Source organism: Triticum aestivum, chromosome 2D (assembly GCF_018294505.1).
Source record: "Triticum aestivum cultivar Chinese Spring chromosome 2D, IWGSC CS RefSeq v2.1, whole genome shotgun sequence".
Classification (NCBI taxonomy): Eukaryota; Viridiplantae; Streptophyta; class Magnoliopsida; order Poales; family Poaceae; genus Triticum; species Triticum aestivum.
Window position 1 is genome coordinate 285095747 of NC_057799.1, and position 6000 is coordinate 285101746.

Sequence of the window (6000 nt, forward strand, 5' to 3'; positions counted from 1 at the left end):
AAGGGCTTGATTATCTTGCTATGATCGTGAGGGAATAAAAGAAAAAGAAAGAATAAAAATAAATAAAGAGATCATATTGATCTTATGGAGAGTAATGACTTCACATATAAAGAGTATGATGAATAAAAGTTGTTGAGAGTTGACAAGCATAGTTTTGGTCATCGTTGCAATTAATAGGAAGTAATAAAGAAAGAGAGGTTTTCACATATAAATATACTATCTTGGACATCTTTTATGATTGTGAGCACTCGTTAAAATATGACATGCTAAAGAGTTGATGTTGGACAAGGAAGACAACGTAATGGGTTATGTTTTCTTATATCTGAAATAAAGTATATTGTCATGGATCACCCAACATGTTGAGCTTGCCTTTCCCCCTCATGCTAGCCAAATTCCTTGCACCAAGTAGAGATACTAATTGTGCTTCAGAATATCCTTAAACCCAGTTTTGCCGTGAGAGTCCACCATATCTACCTATGGATTGAGTAAGATCCTTCAAGTAAGTTGTCATTGTTGCATGCAATAAAAATTGCTCTCTAAATATGTATGATTTATTAGTGTGGAGAAAATAAGCTTTATACGATCTTGTGATGTGGAAGAAATAAAAGCGATGGATTGCATAATAAAGGTCCATATCACAAGTGGCAATATAAAGTGACGTTCTTTTGCATTAAGATTTTGTGCATCCAACCATGAAAGCACATGACAACCTCTGCTTCCCTGTGCGAAGGGCCTATCTTTTACCTTTGTCTTATACCTTATGGAAGAGTCATGGTGATCTTCACCTTTTCCTTTTTATGTTTTATCCTTTGGCAAGCACGTTGTGTTGGAAAGATCCTGATATATATATATATATATATATATATATATATATATATATATATATATATATATATCCAATTGGATGTAAGTTAGCATGAACTATTATTGTTGACATTACCCTTGAGGTAAAAGGTTGGAAGGCAACACTATAAGCCCCTATCTTCCTCTGTGTCCGATTAAAACTCCATACCCACAAGTATTGCATGAGTGTTAGCAATTGTCAAAGACTAAATGATAGTTGAGTATGTGGGCTTGCTAAAAAGCTCTTATGATAACTCTTTCCGATGTTCTGATAAATTGCATTGCTTCAATGACCGAGATTATAGTTTGTTGGATTTCAATGAAGTTTCTGATTCATATTTTACATTGTGAATAGATTATTACTTGAGCATAAGAAATCATATGACAATATTTATATATGTTGCTGTTATAAGAATGATCATGATGCCCTCATGTCTGTATTATATTTTATCGACACCTCTATCTCTAAACATGTGGACATATTTTTCGTTATCGACTTCCGCTTGAGGACAAGCAAGGTCTAAGCTTGGGTGAGTTGATACGTCCATTTTGCATCATGCTTTTATATCCATATTTATTGCATTATGGGCTGTTATTACACATTATGTCACAATACTTATGCCTATTCTCTCTTATTTTACAAGGTTTACACGGAGCTAGAATTCTGGGCTGGAAAAGGAGCAAATATTAGAGACCTATTCTGCAGAAATCCAAAAGTCCTGAAACTTCACGGAGGCACGTTTTGGAATATATAAAAAATACTGGCGAAAGAATTACCCAGAGGGGGCCCACACCCTGGCCACGAGGGTGGGGGCGCGCCCTACCCCCCTGGGCACGCCCCCTGTCTCGTGGTCCCCATGGCAGGCCTCCGGTGCCCATTTTCTTCTATATGAAGTCTTTCGTCCGAGAAAAAATAAGAAGGAAACTTTCGGGACGAAACACCGCCGCCACAAGGTGGAACCTTTACGGAACCAATCTAGGGCTCCGGCAGAGCTGTTTTGCCGGGGAAACATCCCTCCGGGAAGGGGAAATCATCACCATCGATCCTCTCAGCGGGAGGGGGTCAATCTCCATCAACATCTTCACTAGCACCATCTCCTCTCAAACCCTAGTTCATCTCTTGTATCCATTCTTTGTCTCAAAACCTCATATTGGTACCTGTGGGTTGCTAGTAGCGTTTATAACTCCTTGTAGTTGATGCTAGTTGGTTTATTTGGTGGAAGATCATATGTTCAAATCCTTTATGCATATTAATACCCCTCTGATTATGAAAATGAATATGATTTGTGAGTAGTTATGTTTGTTCCTGAGGACATCGGAGAAATCTTGCTATCAGTAGTCATGTGAATTTGGTATTCGTTCGATATTTTGATGAGATGCATGTTGTCTCTCCTCTAGTGGTGTTATGTGAACGTCGACTACATGACACTTCACCATTATTTGGGCCTAGAGGAAGGCATTGGGAAGTAATAAGTAGATAATGGGTTGCTAGAGTGATAGAAGCTTAAACCCTAGTTTTTGTGTTGCTTCGTAAGGGGCTGATTTGGATCCACATGTTTCATGCTATGGTTAGGTTTACCTTAATACTTCTTTTGTAGTTGCGGATGCTTGAAATAGGGGTTAATCATAAGTGGGATGCTTGTCCAAGGAAGGGCGGCACACAAGCACCGGTCCACCCACATATCAAATTATCAAAGTAACGAACACGAATCATATGAGCGTGATGAAAACTAGCTTGACGATAATTCCCATGTGTCCTCGGGAGCATTTTCCTTCATATAAGAGTTTGTCCAGGCTTGTCCTTTGCTACAAAAAGGATTGGGCCATCTTGCTGCACCCTAGTTACTTTCTTTACTTGTCACCCGTTACAAATTACCTTATCACAAAACTATCTGTTACCGATAATTTCAGTGCTTGCAGACAATACCTTACTGAAAACCGCTTGTCATTTCCTTCTGCTCCTCGTTGGGTTCGACACTCTTACTTATCGAAAGGACTATGATAGATCCCCTATACTTGTGGGTCATCACCAGGAGCCGTGTGGCCTCCAGTAAAGGCACCAAAAAACTCGTGGCACGGGTCCGACCAGGAGGATATGGAATCTACTGGTAGGTGCATCAACCAAGACCTGACGTTGGGTTTGAGTACCAACGGGAAGTAGTTGGCGAGCACCTTGCCGTCCCGAGCCCCAGCATCTTGTATGGCAATGGTGTAAACGTTCAGGAACTCGGACGGATGAGTCTTGCCGTCGTACTTCTCCGGGACCTCCAATTTGAACATGCGGGTAGTGGGCCACTAGAACCGCCGCACATCAGGGGTAAAAGCTGGACAACCTACCTCGTAAGGCAAGTCACCAGAATCCCCCGGCACAGGCCTGTATGCAGTGGGCCCTGCATTCCTATCAGATTAATGGCGTGCTTCCTGTCGCCGCTCGATGGTAGTTCGAGCGTCCTCTTTAACCCGCTCCCGAAGAACTTGCCGTTGGCCGCGACGAGCTCGTGGATCGGACGACGCCGTGGATCCATCATCACGGGCATCGACCCACCGAGCTGGCGCCCATTGCCGTCATGGTGGAGGGGAGTGCATCGTGGTTGCGGCGCCTCCGACCCTTCCGCCGTCGGCACGCGCCGGCTTAGTGGACCGACGCCGCGAAGTGCCCGCCTCCTGGTATCGATCTTTGTTGGCATGGCCAATAAGGCTCTGAATAGCAGCCCTCCACTCTTCTTGCTTCTCCGTAGCAGGAGGGAAGTCGAGGAGTAGCTGTGCTCACGTGGGTGGCAGCGACAAGCACGAGGAACGGGAGGTTCTCGGACTTCTAACCATGTTAGAAGGAGCGCCATCACGGTTCCATGGCCGTGCGCCGTCTTCACCAGGATCTTGGCATGCATGTCGGCCCTGCACATCTCGAGAATGATGCAGAGGGCTCTTCCCGCGGTGGCGCCCGGGGTCACCAACGTCGCGGTGCTGCTCGTCGCGCACGACCTGGGAGGACCGCGGCGCAGGCGCCGGCGGGGGTGTCTTGGAGGTCGCCGCGTGATGCGTCTCCAACGTATCTATAATTTATGAAGTATTCATGCTATTATATTATCCATATTAGATTTTTTATATGCATTTATATGCTATTTTATATGATTTTTGGGACTAACCTATTAACCTAGAGCCCAGTGCCAGTTTCTGTTTTTTCCTTGTTTTCGACTTTTACGGAAAAGGAATACCAAACGGAGTCCAATTGACGTGCCAATTTTTGTTTATTTTTTATGGACCAAAAGAAGCCCCTGGAGCAAAAGTGTTGGGCCAGAAGAGTCCCGGGCTGTCCATGAGGGTGGGGGGCACGCCCACCCCCCTGGGCGTGGGCCCCTGCCTCGTGGACGACTCGGAGACCCCCCAGACGTGAAACCAACGCCAAAAATTCCTATAAATACAGAAACCCCCAGAAAATAACCTAGATCGGAAGTTCCGCCGCCGCAAGCCTCTGTAGCCACGAGAAATCAGTCTAGGCCCTCTCTGGCACCCTGCCGGAGGGGGCCATCATCACCGGAGGCCATGGAGGAGGAAGAACAAGGGGGAGAACCTCTCCTCTCTCTCGGTGGCGCTGGAGTGCCATCGGGAGGGGAATCATCACCGCGGTGATCGTCTTCATCAACATCACCACCATCATCACCATCCTCATCTCTTTTATGCAGTCCACTCTCCCGCACCCCGCTGTAATCCCTACTTGAACATGGTGCTTTATGCTACATATTATGATCCAATGATGTGTCGCCATCCTATGATGTTTTGAGTAGATATCCTTTGTCTTTGGGTTGATTGATGATCTAGATTGGTACGAGTTGTATGTTTTATTTTGGTGTTGTCCTATGGTGCCCTCCGTGTCACGCAAGCATGAGGGATTCCCGCTGTAGGGTGTTGCAATACGTTCATGATTCGCTTATAGTGGGTTGGTGAGTGACTGAAACACAAACCCGAGTAAGGGGGTTGTTGCATATGGGAATAAAGAGGACTTGATGCTTTAATACTATGGTTGGGTTTTACCTTAATGATCTTTAGTAGTTGCCGATGCTTGCTAGAGTTCCAATCATAAGTGCATATGATCCAAGTAAAGAAAGTATGTTAGCTTATGCCTCTCCCTCATATGAAATTGCAATGACGACTACCGGTCTTGTTAACAATTTCCTAGGACAATTCCACACACCGATCCACCATTATTCCACACTCGCTATTTATAATATTTAGTAATATATTCTAACTTTATGATAACAACACCTACTTTTATATTTTAGCTCTCCGATATCATGCAAAGTTATCCTCTTCATACCCACAACGTAGTTTTATTTCTCGTTTCTAGTTGGAAGCAAACATTCGGTATACGTAGAGTCGTATCAGCGGCAGATAGGGCTTGAGAGAATATTGATCTTAACTTTAGCTCCTTGTGGGTTCGACACTCCATACTTATCACTTCCACCTTTGGAAATTGCTACGATGATTCCCTTCACTTGGGGATTATCACCGCACTGCCTGTAGGCAGCACGGCTCCGTCCTTGGACCCAGCAGCGTGCCGCTCGTCATCGCGGGCACGAACGATGCCGCTTGCCTGGCTTTGGTTGCCAGAATGTCGTGGATGCTCGTGATCCACACCTCCGCGACCACTCCGTCGGCTGCCCATGCTGGCACGGGCGGATCGGCTCCAGACAAACCAATTGTCATGATCGCCTTCTTCTTGGGAGCCATGGTGATCAAGGAAACGATGCGCTAACTGCTAGTCCAGGTTTGCACAACCTTCTTCCCCTACCTGGCCCGCTAAAGATGTCAGAGAAACGACACCTACGGGGTCACGTGGATCCCTTCTACGGTTTGGCAGGGAAGAGGGGTGCGCAAAGAGCAGATCTAACGATCAACATGATGGATTTTTACCCAGGTTCGGGCTGCTGAGAAGCATCAAACCTTAATCCTGCTTTGAGTGTATATTAAATGGTCTTGAGCCTCGCTAGCTGCCTCGCATGCAAACTGGGCCGAGAGGTTCAAAAGTCCAAATCCAGTATGCCTTGGGCCTACTTTTATACGTCCAAGGGGCTGCCACAGTTGCACACAGGAGGTGGAAGGTAGCTATAGTTCATATGCTTATCGCTGACGTCGTAGGACAAAACGCATTAAATGCGC